Source organism: Fomitopsis serialis (assembly GCF_022376445.1).
Source record: "Fomitopsis serialis strain Sig1Antser10 chromosome Unknown B0H18scaffold_141, whole genome shotgun sequence".
In the NCBI taxonomy this organism is placed as follows: Eukaryota; Fungi; Basidiomycota; class Agaricomycetes; order Polyporales; family Fomitopsidaceae; genus Fomitopsis; species Fomitopsis serialis.
The window spans coordinates 53,957-71,949 of NW_025955101.1; positions in this window are offsets into that span (position 1 = coordinate 53,957).

Sequence of the window (17,993 nt, forward strand, 5' to 3'; positions counted from 1 at the left end):
ACGGCCATGTCATGCTGATGTTTCCCTATTCAGAGCAAAGACAAGTCGCAGGGCAGGGACAAGGACCAGACGCGATCACCAGTCAAAACTGAGGCAAAATCCCCGGCACCTCGGCCTCAGCAACCTGCGTTAAAAGACCCTCTCGCTATACGCACAGTAGTCATCTCGGGTCTACCTTCATCAATAGACTCCAAAACGCTATGGAAGAAGATTCGCAAGCTCGACGGCGCTGAAAAAGTGGAGTGGCCAGCCAAAACAAGTAGTGGTGATGAGGACAGCGATATCGGTGCGCAAACCTGTCCCCTTGATCTACGAATGCCTGACCTACATCTACGTATAGCCCACGCATTATTCGCCACGCCTTCGGCCGCTTCGGAAGCAGTCAATAAACTACACGCGCACGTATTCAAAGGCTCCCTGCTATCAGCTACATTGAAGAAACGACTTGACGGTCTGGCTAAAGCGCCCAAAGCCAAGAAGGTCGATGCGCCGAAGCAAGGCGCGAAGGGCGGCGCACCGAGCCGCGCGAGCCGGCTCATCGTGCGCAATCTACCGTTCGACATCACGGAACAAGACCTCCGCGCAGTCTTCCTCCCGTACGGACCCATCTACTCCGTCGACATCCCTCTGAAAGACGATGAGGGCGAGGGCAAGCCGCGTGCGAAGGGCTTCGCTTTCGTCTGGATGCTGAGCCGTAAAGATGCGGAGCGCGCGATGGAGGAAACGAACGGGATGAAGGTCCAAGCGGGCATGGCGGCACGGCTGGTGACGGACAAGCAGAAAAAGAAGAAGCAGCGGAGGGAGGAGGAAAAGGCGGAGAAAGCAGCAAAGGGTCAAGGAGAGGATGCAGAGGAGAATGATGAGGGACCGGAGCCGCAGGGGAAAGAGCGTGTCATTGCAGTAGACTGGGCGCTGAGCAAAGACAAGTGGCAGGCGGAGAAGGCGAAGGTGGAACAGGAAGCCGCGGATGGAGACGTGCAGATGGGTGACGAGAGTGGCGAGGCTGGTGAGGATGGTAGTGAAGGCGAGGGCTCCGCAAGTCAAGATGGGCAGATCGGATTGCACGAGGACGATGGGAGTGATGTGGGCAGTGAGAGTGGTAGTGATGAAGATGACCTCACGGGCGACGAGGGTGACGAACAAGATGAGGGCCGGACAAAGCCTACGCTGCCTCCTCCAGAAAGCGGCACAACCCTGTTTGTTCGCAACGTTCCATTCGAGGCAACAGAGGATGAGCTTCGAACTTTGTAAGTGTTATCTGAATTCACTTTGCATTGCTGCTCACGAGCCACAGATTCCGTGCCTTCGGCCCACTCCGTTACGCTCGCATAACGGTAGATCACGAGATCGGTCGCTCTCGTGGAACTGGTTTCGTCTGCTTCTGGAACAAAGCGGACGCGGACAAGGTCGTCGAGCAGAGTGAGATTCTGCGTGCCGAGATGCTTGGAGAGAGTGACAAAGCCACGACAGTGCGTTCCAGTATTTTCTTACATCAACTTGACTGAGTATTTTGGTTTAGCAACCGAAGAAGAACCCTTTCAAATTACCTTCCTTGCTCACCCCGGATCCCTCTTCCTCGATAGCTCAGAACCTAGTACTTCAAGGCCGGACACTGGACGTCATCCGCGCTGTGACGCGGGATGAGGCCGGCAAGCTCAAGGAGGCCGGCGAAAGACAACGAGAGAAGGCAGACAAGCGTAACCTCTATCTCCTTCGGGAGGGAAGTGAGTACACCAAGTCAGCCTTGTACTCGCAGTCCTGATGGATATTCTAGTCATCCTGCCCAATGCGCCCGCTGCCGAGTCGATGGGTCCAGCAGAAGTGGAGAAACGGACTATGTCATTCAACGCCCGGAGGGCGCTCCTTCGCTCCAATCCATCTCTCTACGTGTCGAAGACGCGGTTGAGCATCCGACAACTGCCCCTCTTCGCGACCGAGCGCATGCTCAAGAGACTCGCTGTGCACGCTGTTCGTGCTTTCGAGAAGGAGGTCAAGGAGGGAGCGCGGGAACCATTGACTGCCGACGAGTTAGCCGAGTCCGTCACACCCACGAACGAGGACGAGGCCATCAAGGCTGAAGACGACGATGGCGTCGCGCAGACGAATACATCGAAAGGGAAGGGGAAGGGGAAGGACCATAAGGCTGGTCGCGATACAGGTGTCAAGCAAGCCAAGATTGTGCGTCAGGCAGACCGTGTCGACCCCGTAACCGGTAAAGGACGTAGTCGAGGCTATGGCTTCTTGGAGATGGCGAAGCATGCAGATGCTCTACGGGTTCTCAGGTGGGCGAACAACAATACAAAAGTCGGCCGGATGTTCGACGAGTGGTGGAAAGCCGAGCTGGAAGATCTAGTCAAGACCGAGAAGCAGAAGCCGCAGAAGGATGAAGCGCGATTGAAGCGGTTGAGAGATGAATTGGACAAGGGTGCACCTGTCAAGAGCAGAGGGTCCCTTATTGTCGAGTTCTCGATTGAGAACGTACAGGTCGTTCAACGACGAGCCACCCAGCAACGCGACAAGCAATCTGTATGTTGTTCATCCTACTGAGGAGCTCATGATGTTCACACTTCGTCTAGGAACATGGCACCTCGAAACCGCCCCAACGCAGAGCATCGGTTCCAGCTGTGAAGGCAGAAGAGAGTCAGGAGCGACCAAGCAAGAAGCGACGTCTGTTGGACTTGTCGCGGACACAAGAGAAGGGGCCTGATGCGGATCAAGCCTCCAAGGCCGGTAAACAGATTGGCTCTCTAATCGGTAGAAAGCGCAAAGAGAAGAAGTCGAAGCGGGGTGCTGCTTGAACCAACTATGTTATTTTCGATCCTTGTCTTCTGTTATCCATGCATAAATACGCGCTTCCATGCAGATCACAAACGTTTGTGGCGAGCGCACTGTCTGGGTGGTTTGACAGTGCGCGTCCGGCGAGGACTCGGACTCTTTCCGCTCGTCGAAAATGTAATCGTCAGATCCTCATTCGACTGCTTCTGTGAGCGAGGAGCCGCCTGGGTACTGTAGCATCTGCATCGACGAGTTTAATTAGCACGGAGCAAGGCGGTTTGTGTATCTGGTCCTACTGAAGTCTTCGGCAGAGGTTCTTCATCGACCAACTGGTCGACAGTCGTCTGGACGGTGACTTGAATGTCCTGTCATGGAAGCTAGTCCATCCTGTGAGGATGTGCTGACGATGCGAAGTCGCTCACCCTTCCACACCTTCTATCCGTGTTCACCTTCCCGCTGAGGAACTTAGCTACTGTTCCCGCTGCAGAAATGATCCCTTCTCCGCGAAGCTCGTCATTAGCTCGGAGACCGCGCCTGGCGTTGAGAGTCGCTAAAAGCGCGTTCAAGGAAACTATCGCAGGATTTAGTAAAACACATCGCTCTTTATCATCGCCCACCTTTAGACAGGACTGAATACAGCGCAATATAGACGCTGTTGTGCGTCATGGCTGCGTACTGAATGCAGAATAGTTAGCAGGTTGGCGTTTGACAAAAGAACGTTTTCTTGCTGTGACAAGGCAGATCAGAGCGCATATGCTAGCATGCGAATGAGCTGTGAGTTCGGCCTCTACATCGAAATAACGTTACAGACCTTGTCGTGGCACCCGTTTCGACGCAATAAGCAATTAGCGTGCGCACAACGAAAGTAGTCCTGGAGCTGGCGAAGCAACTTGATGGGTCAATCACAAATACAATCAGTAAACGGCGCATACTTGGAAGCAGCCCTTAGATGTTTCTTCAGGATGATGTACAAAGACACTGCTATCAAAAGATTTCCACATAGACAGTCGACGAGGCCTGCATAGATCAAGCCCTGCGGACGGAGCTGGCTCAGTACAATGTACATCCATTGATAAAGGAGCTGACCGATAAGGTTTTGCTCCTGAATGCATCGATTGTTTGGGCGGAGGTACTGCTCATTTACGTCAGAGACAGATAGTGCTTGCGAAGTAGCAGGTAACAGTACGTCTTAGCCATGAGGCCTGGGTTACATTTAGCACGGACATCAGCATCAAGACGATGAGCATTCCCAGTGACGGACGTACCGCAGTTCAGTGCTGATCATAACGATGAATGAGCTCTCGCTAGCTGTAGTGAATATGACGAACGTACCAAAGACTGTGATGCTGTTGAAGCACTAACGACATTATGATGATGAAGTATATGCAGCATGAGATGCCATTGAAGCTTACTAGTGCTACGGCGAGAGCCGAGCTTCGCTCGCTCACTATCCAATGGTGAACGACATTGAGTGGTAGCGGATAGCAAGTATGCGTACTCACACTTCCAGATACGATGGCAAAACAAGCTGGAATTAAGGCAACGTTATGAATCGCGCGAGTCCTCATGCACGTATACGTTACCTCCGTACAATGAAGTCGCTCAAACCCTGTAAATTATCAATCAACGGTTTGACGAGGACAGATGAGTAAACCTCACAGTCAAGAAAATTATTGCCTAATAGATAGTCAGTAGCACGATCCACGCCTTCGAGAAGAGCCAAAATGGGAGCGTACGGGAAAACACCTGAATTTGGCATGAGATACATCTTGAGAGCCACCGATCTACTCACCACAGGATTTCATCGAGTGCCGCAAAGTTGCCGACATCCGTGACGGCGTAGCTATAGGTGAGATGACTGAAGAACGAGAGTTGCAGAGTATCAATGATCCTTTCATCCAGTGAGTCCAAGTTCTATCCACAAAGACGACGGTGCCTCGCCACTCACCAGCACAACGACAACTGCGAATGAACAGGGAGCTGAGTGGTCTGAGCGTTCTCAAGTGCGTATACTCACCAAGAGAGCCAACACGATGCTATCCGAACCGCGAGACATCAAATAGTTGTATGTCTGCACTGTGGTCACGCCGAACAATCTGATGAGTAGCATAAGGATAATGCCACGACCATCGGATGAATTTCTCACATAGAATTCGCGATATTTCCTGAGTAAATAAGTGCCAATGAACAGTCACATACTTCCAATTATGGGCGAACACTCACCTATGAGAAATGAGCCCAAGTTGGTTCGCACATCATCAGCGACGGGGGTAGACATGACCGTCTTAGCAGGTACTACACGGGGAGAAAGGTCGCCAGATTGCGGTCCAGCTGCTCCTCTCGACGACTCATATACTTGTCTGAGTTCGTATGTGGTGCAGCTTCGATGGATTGAGTTGGTCAGCCTGAGGCCATGATCTTGGTGCCAACTGTCAAACTTGCAGAAGTACTGGTGTAGGATCTATCTCGGATCATCATGATATAGTAATACTATAGAGATGGATCATAGAATGTAGTAATGGGCTCCGTTGCGACATGGAAACTTACCTCCGCCGTAGAAAGTCAGAGCTTGTCTCTAGTGCATGACCAATCTGACAATGGACGCTAGCAGTGAGGGATGTCCATGGGGGATGAAGTGACCGATATCACACTGCGACCTCAAACAATGAGCAGATGTTCGGTGTCCTGTAACGTGGAGAACCATGCGTCAATCACATTGGTGAAGGATGCATCGGAACAGATACTTGTTACTTTATACCTTGCCATAATTTTTCGCCACTGCGACATCTTGCGCGTTACTTGAAGCAACGCCATGTTAGAGGGCTCGCCTGACTCGGAGACTACTCCCGCTGCAGGTGAGCCTCAGCTAGCCTGAGACGCAACTACCGTGACTGCACGGAGTCAATTTACCCGGACCTGTGGATAAGTAATCGTCTAAGAGGTCACACTCTAGTAGTACTGAACGTTACCTTGAGCGCGCACACACCTCTCGACGAAAGTCCATCTAAAGCTTTTTTCGATGAGTCGCATATAGAGAAGCACCAGGTAATCAGTGACAACAGACATACAAACCTGAAGGCCACCCAAGTCTGAGCCTGAAGCTTGAAGCTTGAAGGCCTGAAGGCCCGGCGAGGCGCTAGAGGTTAGTACTTTGGTGAGTGCTTACTGACGTTGTTATAATAGTAACATCAGTGTCACCATACGATACCGTACATAGCCACTACTCAAGCAGTGCTCATTCAAGCAAAATATCAGCACTGCATTGCCATCCAGGATCGTATGCAGCGCACTGTTAGGCAACTGATCTTGTCAGTGGTATATTACAGGTGGTAAGTATGTGACCGGGAGATGATTTGTACCCGAGGCTTCAGATTTCAAACCCCGCTATCTGTCGTTTAGAAACAGTAGAAGTCATCATAACAAACCTTGATAACCCCGTATAGTAGTCCGACTAGTTAGGAGTTGTACTAATAGTAAGTATGTACATAGGACTTCTCGGACGACGTCGACGTCTACTCGCCAAATTATTGCTTTGACCGTTCTTACCATCGTCACTCCTTACCTTCGCTTCTTGTACATGTCGCAATGGCTGTAAACGGCCATCGTCCTTCGACCTCGGTCTCTCAAACCCAGAACTACAAAGCCCAGCTCGCCAATGCCTATAACGAACTCGGAAAGGAGCTTTCGTCTCAGAAGATACGGGTCGTCGGGAACTACACTCTAGGGAAGGTCATCGGCGAAGGTGCGTAGTCCGCGTGTCGCTCGTATGAAACCTGTGCCCACGCGAGTCGTAGGGACGTACGGTAAGGTGCGCCTCGGAGTGCACCGCTTGACCGGAATCCGTGTCGCCATCAAGCAGATCCCGAAAGCAATGTCCGCCTCTTTGACCAGGGAAATACACCACCATCGCCAGCTTCACCACCCCCATATCACACAATTGTACGAAGTCATTGCGACCGAGTCCAACATCTGGCTCGTCACCGAGCTCTGTTCCGGCGGCGAGCTATTCGATTACCTCGCAGAGAAGGGGAGACTCAACGAGGAGGAGACACGCGTTATATTCGGGCAGCTATGTCTCGCGGTGGCCTACGTGCACTCGAAGGGCATCATACATCGCGATCTCAAGCTGGAGAATGTCCTACTTGACGAGCGCTGCCGTGTGAAGCTCGGGGACTTTGGCTTTACGCGCGAGTTCGAGCGCGGTGTACTGCTCGAGACGTTCTGCGGAACAACGGGCTATGCATCGCCGGAGATGCTCATGGCGAAGAAGTACCTCGGACCGGAGGTCGACGTCTGGTCTCTAGGTGTGATACTGTACACCCTCCTGACCGGCACATTACCCTTCGATGACGATAGCGAGGACATCATGAAAGAGAAGGTTATTCGAGGGGAGTTTGAGGACCCGGAATGGCTTTCCGAAGGTGCGTGTGCGCTCCCTGGACGTTCCGCAGTACATAGTGCTCACCCTGCACAGAATCCCGCGACTTGCTCCAGTCGATCCTACAGACCGATCCCGACAAGCGCCCGACGATCGCCCAGATACTCGCCCATTCCTGGTTCACGCAGGTCGCTGTCGATCCAGCGGCCTCGCAGGTCAGCCTCGCCATCCCGTCGCGGCCAGCATCTGCTCCCCTCGTCCGACCACCCTCTCAGCTGAACACAACTGTTTCCGGGTCCACCTATCACTCTGCCTCTTCGGAATTCCCTACGACGACCCCAAATGACTCGGCGACTGACCTGTTCTCCCAGGATGCCGAGACCCCTCGGAAGAGCGCTGACGTCCGAGATGTCGACCAATCCCTCGACGACAGCATGGAGCAGACGCCGTCCCGCCCTGATATGCGGAGACATGGATCCAGCGTCATGTCGAGGTCCTCCAAGACACCGCCAGTCCTTCCTACTCGCACTCCGGCGCGCACGAAACGACGTTCGGTGTCATCAACGCTGTCCGACCCAACCACGCCGACGTTTGACAGATCGTCCGCGCCTGTCCTCCCACAGGATTTCTCCTCTGTGCTTAACACGCCCGCTCCTATCATCTTCTCGACGCCCCTGGAGCGCGACCTGCTCAACTCGATGAGTGTCCTCGGACTTGACACCGGCCAGATCGTGCACTCAGTCTTGAGTGACGCGTGCGATGCTACGGGTGCGCTTTGGTGGATGCTGAAGCGTAAGACGGAAAGGCGTGTTCTCGAGGAGGGAACGAAACCGGAGCTTGTTGAGTCACCAGACGAGGTAAAGCACAAAGACGACACACAGCTTGGACTGCAGGAGGAACGACGGAAACAGGACCGGTCGAAAGACAAGGACAGTATCGAGCGCCGCTCGCACGAAACACCGACGAGGGGCACCATTCCAGCTGCACTCACCCAGGCAATGTCCGCTCCCGAACTGCAGCTCATACCTCCGACACCTATTGCCGCTACGGCAGTTCGTCCGAAGACGCCCCCTCGAGCGAAGTCGCCTACCAACGCCCTCCTGTCGCCATCACCGTCTATGGCAGATATCTCCATCCGTTCCGGCCCATCTACTCCTGGAAGTAGCATGAAGGACAAGGACAAGGATCAGGGGTCGAAGGGCAGAAAGACGCGCTCGGGCAGTGTGAGCATCATGCAACGCGCGACGACCGCGCTCGAGGCAGCTGGGCTCGTGCGGAAAAAGTCCTCAGAGGCTGTGCGAGATAGTGGGGACAAGCGACCGGGCATTGGGGAGGAGCCCAGGGCTTCGCACGCCAGCACATCGAGCAGGCTGCTGAAGAGCCCGCCTCTGAAGCCCAAGGACGCTGGGGTGCCGACTACGCCTCCGCCGTCTATGAGTAGCGTGAATGTGCAGGCGGAAACCGGCTCTCCGTGGGTCATGGCTGGCGTCAGATCCTCCCCACCTCCTAATGGCACGGATTCACCGAGAGACACGCTCTCTGCGTTGCCAAACATTACGGGGAACAAGGGCGTCGGCGCCCACCGAAATCGTGCAAGCTTGCTATCGGCGTTCCGTATGTGGTTCAAGGAAGACCCGAAAGGCAAGCGCAAGGAGCAGGCGGGGCTTGCCTCCCCAAGCGTATCGTACAATCGTCAGCTCAATAGTCCCGGATCTTCCACTCCGGTAACTGGCCGTGGGCGTGGTACCGTCAAGCGGCGAGCCAGTGGGAACCGAGGCAAGTTCTCTGCTGGGAGGAGTGCGAACAATCGCGCGAAACGAATATCAGCGTCCTCGCGGCGGTCGAGCAGCGCCAACTCGAAGCGCTCCTCTGTTCAGTCTGCACAGTTCCCGTCATTTGACTCGCCCGGGTACACCAATGTCTCCAGGCGGAGAAGTGACGCAAGTCGACGTTCGTTCGGTAGCCATACGCCGAACTCGGAGCGGGAGGACTACGTCTCGCGGCCGTCGTCTGTGCAGAGCTTTATGGGTCACCGGCATCGGAAGTCACCGTCCGCGAGCTCAGCAGGTTCGATGTATCCCGGACGTACAGCTTCACCATTGCCGAAGTATCATCGGAGAGGAGGCTCAGGCTCATCGACCCGTGTCGTCAGACAGGTACACGCGCCCCCACACATAGGGCACCTCCGTTCGAACTCCGCGTCCTCAGCGCACTCGCTGACATCCTCTCGGCCGGGCTCGATCTACGAGTTCAGTGAGAACGAGAGCCGGCGGAACAGCTCGCCGCACCGCCCGCTCGGCCGGCGCTCGCTTGAGGAGAATCAGACCCCGCGTCGGTCGCATGCGCAAACCGCGTTCGTCGCGCGCAAGCGTGAGACACCCTTTGGGCACCCGAACGGCAGCAGTGGCAGCGGCGGTGGGTACCTCTCCTCGCTCGGCCGCTCAAGCTGGAAGAAGAGCTGGGGGCACGAGCCGCCGGGCTGGCAGACCCGCGCGTCCTACTCCGCGATCGAGGTGCTGGCGATCTCGCCGCCTGTCGAGGTCGCACAAGGCATCCGGGACGTGTTCTCCGGGCGCGCGTCGCTGACCCTCGGCGACGAGAGCGACTGGGTCGATGAGGACGAGGACGGGCTAGGCTTCGCGGGCGGGCTGGGGCAGATGCCCATCCCCACGAACGTGGGCACGAGCGCGAGTGCGCAGACTGCGTATGCGCCGCCGTTCGCACCCCGTGCACCTGAGGTGCCGATGCTGTCTCCAGCGCCGAGGGGCCATGCGGGGCGCGCGAGCGGGAAGCGCGGGGGTGTAGCGATTGCAATACCGAGTACGAGCGCGCGGACGCGGAGCAAGGCGGGGAGGTCGCCGATGGGGCGCACGTCACCCGTGCCCGACTCATCGTTTGAGCAGGCGGAGCAGCAGCGCAGCGGTCGGAGACAGTTGCCTGCAAGCCGCTCGGGTCCCGCGACGATTCAAGAGGATGACGAGGGCGAAGAGGAGTAAGGACGCTGGCCTCCGGCTTCCGGTCGTCGGTCGATCGAGGACTCTATTGTTATGGATGTTATGCTCAGTAAGTTATGGGTCGGATTCTCATCCTAGCCGCGGTCGACGGACAGCTGCTTCTGTCTCACTGCGGTCTGCATTGCAGCTACTTCCACATCTCACAATCAATACTGTACGGTACCCTTTCGTTCGCTTCTATACCCCTCTTGTTGTCGAGTATTACCCCGAATGCATGCCTGCGCCTAGACTACCACTAGTGGGCTGGGACTTTCTTTTTGGCAGTTTATCGACTGCTGCATAGGCTCTCGTATCATGTTTGCTATGGTCATCAATGCATGCGCTTGTGCGCTCTCCGCACTACATACATAACATGGCGTCTGGGCGGATCTCGGCCGACATAGGTTTGTTGACTCTGCGGATGCAACGTCACCGCCCTCTCGCTGGTGTTCCATGCCGGTGTAGCCGGCCATCTCATGACGCTTGAAGTGTATCGGCACTCGGATAACGAGAAGGAGAAAAGTAGTCCGCATCAGCCGTACCCAGAAGAAACAGGATTACAGTAGTACGTGCATAGATAAGTACCATGTATACAACAAGACAGACGGAGCATCGAGTCGGGAGGTGACAGAACGGTGTCCAGGAGGGCAAGATACGAGAAGGGCCGGCGCTCAGTGTTTCGTCGCTTTCACGACGGAGACGACGATGATAATGATGATGATGGCAATGGCGACGCCGATGATGATGCGCATCTTCATGTCCTTCCACCACATATTCTGAGGATCAAAGTAGGTGAACGTGGCGTTCAGTGTAAGATCACACGGACACGGACCTTGCGAACACGGTTGGCCCCCCTGCGGAAGCCTTGTGCGGACACGGCGAGGTTGTCTGTGATGGTGCACGGGTCAGCACAGCCCGCATCCGCAGCGCGCGGGTCCGACTACCCGACGCACGGCGGCCACGACGACGACAAGTACGCACCTGTTTTGTCCTGTAGCTGGTCCAACCGCTCGCCCCGCTCCGCTACCTTGGTAATGTTATCGCGCATGATACCAACGGTGTCGTCAATCTGCTGCTGGATAGCAGCCGTCTTGGCGTTGCCTGCGCCCGCGCCGGACGGGTTCGAAGAAGAGCCGCCACGGGGAAGGTAGGGGTCATATGGTTCAGACCTGTATGCGCATCGCGTCGAAGACACGGTGAGTGAGCGAGGAGGCGCGGTTAGAGGATGCGCGTGTCATGCTAGGTTGAGATACTGACATGGCTTTAAAGGGGGGATCTGTGATACCGGACATGTACAAATGAGCATCCAGTTCACCTTGACTCAAGAGGAGTGCTCACCGTATCAAACGATGTCAAGGGTGTTTAGAGCGTCGCACTGCGTCGTCGGTCGTTGGTGGTCGTCGCGAACGGCGAGGCGCGGCTGACGGCAAGCCGGGTCCTGCCACGGTGCCACCAGCCAAACACGACCAAACAACCCCGGACTGGCAGCACGGACCCGTTTGGTACCTGACCCGCGTACACAAGTCGACTCTAACCATGCTGAACCCTGGTCTGTTCCAACATATTTTGACAACGTCTGGCGAGACGAGTCATACAAACAGTTTCGCATAACCGGGAGCGACGTCGAGGTGGCGTCGGTTTCGACACGCTATTCGCTGCGGGAGTCTACCCGCGGTATACATCGGTGAAAACTGAGAATTCGGTGCGCACCGAACTGGGACCATATCATACCACGCCTTCAGCGCATACAGGGAGCATAGGCATGCATTTTGTCAATCGTGATATTCACGATGTATGTGCACCCGCGACGTCCTCGTGTAGGTAAGTCGCCCTTACCTCCGTATTGTGCATAATTGGGTTTGCATTGGAGGAGGACCCAGCTCATCGTGTTGTATGTCAGGCCAGTAGTTGGTCTTTCAACATTCGCATGCGTTGCCGTGAGCTTCGGAGTCTCGTACGCCTTGTTCGGTGAAGCCTCCTGCTGATCGCCCCGGCCTCTGGATCCATCCTGTCTACCATAGCGATATACTCATTGACGCGGCCTTGCCTTCTACGCCAACGTCGTGGTGTATTCAGGAGGATAACCCAAGCGTACACACAAAGTTCGGAACCGACTGTATTGCCTCGCAGTGCTCGTTGAGTGCTCGTATGGCAGCAATGCACCGCCTACCCACGGTGCCTTCCTCTCTACAACTCCCGCTGATACATCATATTCTAGTACACTTCGCCTTCTGAAGAAGACTGCTGTGTATGCTCACCAGATGCAAGTCTGCCAAGGTGAGTTCAAATCGCAATTCTGTGTTGGCTTCTACTAAGTGGCAGGCCGTAACGTGTGTCCGCTGATCTAGAGAACCGGCTGCGAGTCTACAGCCAGGTCGTATTAATATGCGTCCACTTCCCAGTCACCTGCTGACCATTTCTATGTGGATGACTACGAATGTGTTCCCATGCAAACCACATTATGTCAATTGAGCCGTGGAAGCGTGTACCGGGCTTGTTGTAGTACAGGCATAAGTTCACCTAACATGGGAGTGGGCCTGTGCCCATTCTTTGTTGGCTATGCACTCTGGTGTTCTCTTCGTGTGCGTGTGGTTCGGGTCATTCCAAGTTCTACTGCTCGAAGCATAGGGGCGCCTATGCCCGAAGGCGTCCATTGATAGGCACGAGTTCTCTCAGCCTTGTCCTCCAGCTCGTACGTCTCGACCCTAGCCAGATGACGACGCGATATTAGGTGAGTCATATTTATACGTGTCGGTTTTCCGACTCTAATGCTCATCCAGGGTATGACAGTTCCGTCACAGCTATGGTGAGAGCGTCTCGTTGCATCGATCAAGCGATGGCGAAGGCCACACCATGGTATCACGAACTCCCGGCGCTATCTCCATCTGGCCGTGTTCATTGACATGATGTCGTGAAAATATGACCTGTTTCCTGCTCTACTTCTCCTTATAGGCCGCTTCCCATTACCACTCATCACGATTGAACCTTGCGCTTTCCGATGACCATCTGCTTCCTGCTTCATAGTCGGTTACCATTCGTCAGGCATTGCGTGCAGAAGCCGGAGCTATCCTTGCGGCCTCCTGCCCCCCTATATAGACGGCTTCGCCCTGTCATGTCGTGCACAATCTTCGAACACGGTGTCGCTCTTGCTCCATGGATTCGCCGCCATTCGAAAGCTTCAGCCGCGTGCTAAGCGAGACCATAGGTCCGCTGTTTGTGAGTGAGTGTCCACGGTTACGCTTGGTGGACCGGATGTTTATGTCCTGACTTCTCTCAAGGTGCGATCATTGGCGGAGCGTGAGTGAATGAGACTCGACTGCCCGTCGACTGCTCCTTTCCCCGCTGCTGATCAATTGTAGGCTGCAAGGGGTCACCGGCGGCCAGGCTATCTACTATTTCAAGCACAACAAGGCGGATCCTCTGGTGATGAAGTGTCTGGTACGCCACCAGCTTTACGGAGAGCAATAAAGTGCAACGACTAACACAAGCATGGCAGGTGTTATTCGTCTGGTACTGGTTTCCATACTGCGGGCCTTCAGTCCGTTAATGCGCGTTTAGGCTCCTGAACATACTGCATTATTTCTTGGTTGTCGACGCGATATTCATATACACGGTCAACGGCCACGGCGACCCCTCTTCAGTTTCGAAATTGGCCTGGTAAGTCTCACTTCGGGCAAGCAAAAGGTGATCTAACGGCGTCCGTCATATCTAGGAGTGACATCGTAAGGAGTACATCGTCTTTTCCGCAACAATGGGCTGACATTTCACAGGCTATCGTTCTTGTGAGCGTGCGTGGCGTTCCTCTTTCAGGTCATACACGACGCTCAAATGCTATTCGTAGGATATCGGTGACCTTGCAGTCAAAAGGTGTGTAACGGTCGCGCTGCCTCGTACTGTCCGCTTAATCGTATCCTCGCATCGCTACAGCATATTTTCGTATCGTGTGTGGAGACGTCAGTATTTTCGTTTCACATAGCCATCCCCTGTTCAAGCTCTGACTTGCGCCAGTGAGCCGCCAGTGGTATCTGAGTGTCGCCATCGTGAGTGCTCTCTGCGTAGGCATTGCCCTGAATGCTAACGAATGTCAAAGATGACCGGCGCTCTCGTCACGTTCTGTACAGTCAGCCCGCTGAACTCTTAAAACATCGCTGATACTCTCTCTTCACCAGCATTCAGTCTCTGTAAGTCCCATGTTCACTGTCAAGACGGCCGTGACGAGCTTACGAACATCCGAATGCTGACTCCAGTTCTGACGATCACAATGTACGTTACATCGCTTCGTGTCGAAGTACGGCGACCACACTGACCCTGGTGCAGGATCCTGTCACCCAGTGTAATGCCCAATGCCGTGGGTGCATGTCTCTTCCACAGATGGCTGACCCGCTTACTGTCTAGCAGGTCGGTACGTTTGGTGCGCTCATCACGCTCGCGATTTCCGACATCATCATGTCGGTCATCCTGGCGATGGTGTTCTGGAAGCGTCGTTCTGTATTCCCGACGTGCGTTTGGCCTGCGTTAGGATCTGAGTGTAATGTCACTGAACGACATCGACAGTGTCAACCGCGTCCTGCGGATGGTGATTCTATACAGCCTGGAAACGTCACTAGTAACCAGGTAACGATTGTTTCCCATGCGTACGTACTTTGTGCACGCGATTGCTCACGTTTCACCAGTTTGGGAGCTACAGCGGGCGTTGTGACAGTAAGCAGTTCATATCAACACGCACTCTTGTACGACAGATAACATTGGCGTCGGAACAGTTCGCAGTGCTGCCCAACACGCAGGTCTTCATGGCGATACTCTGGATTCTTCCCAAGCGTGAGTACATGTCCCCGTGTGCAAGCTACTCAATGGGGCTCATTTTACTGCGCCGTAGTCATCTTGAGCTCGTTGCTCGTTGCTCTGAATGCGAGACACACGCTCAGATAAAGGAACACCTTCATGTTGTCTCCGCTTCAACGAACGAGATGTCAAGGCTCCGATTCTGCACAAACACAGGAGTCAAGCTCATGAGCCGGTATGACCTCAATTCTCAATCATATTGTCCCGTATGTCCGTGTCGCAGGGTGTTGTATCACTACTTGGCCCGTCTCTTTCCCGTCCCCTTTGTGTAGAATCTAGAAACCGACAATCCATCCAATCAGAAGATGATGAACTGCGCATGCACTGGATGGCTGCTAGGGTGTCGCTGGCATGTAGTTTGGGAGGTCGATATTGTCTTCCCCAGTGGTGTTTCCATCTATGGATGGAGTATGCCCCGTCAGGGAGCAATACGCTCACATCGGCATGTCTACAGCGCACTTCAGCAAGCTGTGCTTGATATCGCCAGCTAATCATTGGTTTGAGGAACTAGCCAAGATTCAAGCGTAGCGGCATGCTGTACCAATGGAATAGTTTCGCTAGAGATTGAAGCTGATACGACTGTCAGACTGCAGGTATGTCAGTGTTAACGCCGTCTGCTGTAGTCGAAAATTTGACGTCTCCCCAGTTACCGGGATGTACGCATTCAAATACGACGTCCCTCCTTGCGTATGGAGAGCGGTGTACAGGTTGCCCAATCGATTCCTCTTTCGACTTCCTAGACTTGTTTTTGGCTAAGTATGAGGCGTTGCTGTTGCCTACCACCTATTAGTTTCCTGATGCATGGGGCACCACATGTACCGGCCTGTAGCCCTTTGCGCGATCAACACGGGTTGTAGTGCGCTGCACAACAGATCGTGAGTAAATATCGCCCTTCGATCCACGCCTATGATTGATACGTCCGTGCATCCCCTTCAGTCGATCCTGCGACTGTTATGGAAAGTGTCGACTAATGCTGCCTCAAGACATGCGTACAGATCGCATCGTAAGCAGTCCAGATCATACCAACGCGACTGCGACGCACATGCGTCTAGGTTCAAAGATAGCCACAAGGTGTCATACAAGTACTCGTCCTCCCTATGCTAAGTATGCTTGGAGCTTCATTGGTTTATACGGGCCATCCGAAACACGACACTGTCCATCAATATGTGTCTACCTCCGGTCGCATCAAGAATCTGTGCGCATTAAAGCCGGCAGCAGCGCCACCAACGATTTGGCATATATTCAGTGGTGTACTTCAGCCTGTCGCGGCAGCACGTCCACCTCGATGATACCCGCCCCCAACAATGGTTACGCCGACGCTCAGTCTACCTAATCACGTACTGAATGAGACCATTGGAGCGTTGTTATTGAGTAAGCACGCACTTCCTCTATCGTAATTACAGCGAAGTCTCTGACATTAGATCCTCGAAGGTGCGATCGTCGGTGGCATGTAAGTCGCTCGATGTGTAAAGGCCTCTATCCCCTGAACACAATGATTATTCCAGTCTCCAGGGGGTCACCAGTTGCCAGACAATCGTCTACTATGTGAGAAGCCAGTCGGACCCAGTCATTGTGAAGTCACTCGTAAGCATTGCATTACGGATCCCTGATAGCATACTTGACTGTCTTCATTTTCAGGTTTTTCTCGTCTGGTGAGATATGCTCTTGAGCTTATGCGTTCATTGCTTATAATCCGCGTAATAGGCTATTGAACGCCCTCCACACCTTCCTGGTTACTGATACTGTGTACACATATACCGTGCGTGGCCGCAGTGACCCATTGGCATTGGACAAACTACCCTGGTGTGTGGCACAACGCGCCGCAAGGCTGAAGCTTGTAAGCTGACTACATCTTCAATCCATGCAGGATGGCATCGGTCGGTTATCGTGAAACTCGGAGAAGTGCTTGGCTGATCATGATATCCAGGTGATAATTCTAGGAAATGTGAGTACGCAATGCTTAGGCGACCAAAAAGCGGTCTCAAACACCACGACAGGTCATTGGCGATCTCGGAGTAAAAGGGTGAGTTGCAGTGTTGCCTTCGTAGGTGCCAGTAGAAATCCAATCTCATTCCGCATTGTGATAGCATATTTTCATACCGCGTATGGAAGTGTTAGTGCTCTCATCTCGATAACTGTCCACGCACTCATGCATCGCGCATGTAGTAAGTCGACAATGGTATCTGGGTGTCCTCATTGTGAGCATATATATCTTCGAGAACGCCATAAGCAAGGGGAAGCTCATTATGATTTTTCCTTTCCTTCGTGAAAGATGGCCGGCGCACTTGTGACATTCGGTATGAGCTCTTGTCTTTGAACTCGCCCCTTGGACGATGCTCACGCTCGCCTAACTCAGCGTTCGGGGTTTGTAAGTCAAGCTCAGCGTTGACTGTATAACCTCTAACACTAATGGCCACTGCGTGTCAGTCACGATGATCAGGTTGTACGTACCGTCCGAACTCAAATGTCGTTCTAATTCATATCCTATATGTGTCAGGATCATTTCCCCCTATTCTCATCCAGACCCGGTACGTTCGATCATTTCCGCCGCGTGTAGTGGCTCTTACGCGTAGGACTATGCAGGTGTGCACGTACGGGACACTGGGCGCGCTGGCTGCCTCCGATATTTTCATGTCGGTCATCCTTGGAGTGGTGATCTGGAAGCATCGTTCAGTGTTCCCGAGGTACGTTCTCCTTGCATTTTGACAACGCCGAGTGGGATAAAATTGATGCTGTCGTGCAGCGTTAACCGGGTGTTGCGCAAGGTTGTCTTATACAGCGCGGAGACGTCTTTAGTGACTAGGTACGCATTCTCTATCCGTACGAAACACTTGCCCTCAGTGCACATGAATTAGCGTGGGATCTTTGATCGGATTGCTCCTCGTAAGCGTTGATCATTTCCACCAATTCCGTAGGCTGACAGTCTGATGTTCTGTGTCCGGTAGTACGCCACGCTCCCTAATGCGCTTGTGTACATGGCAGTGTTCTGGACACTCCCCTACCGT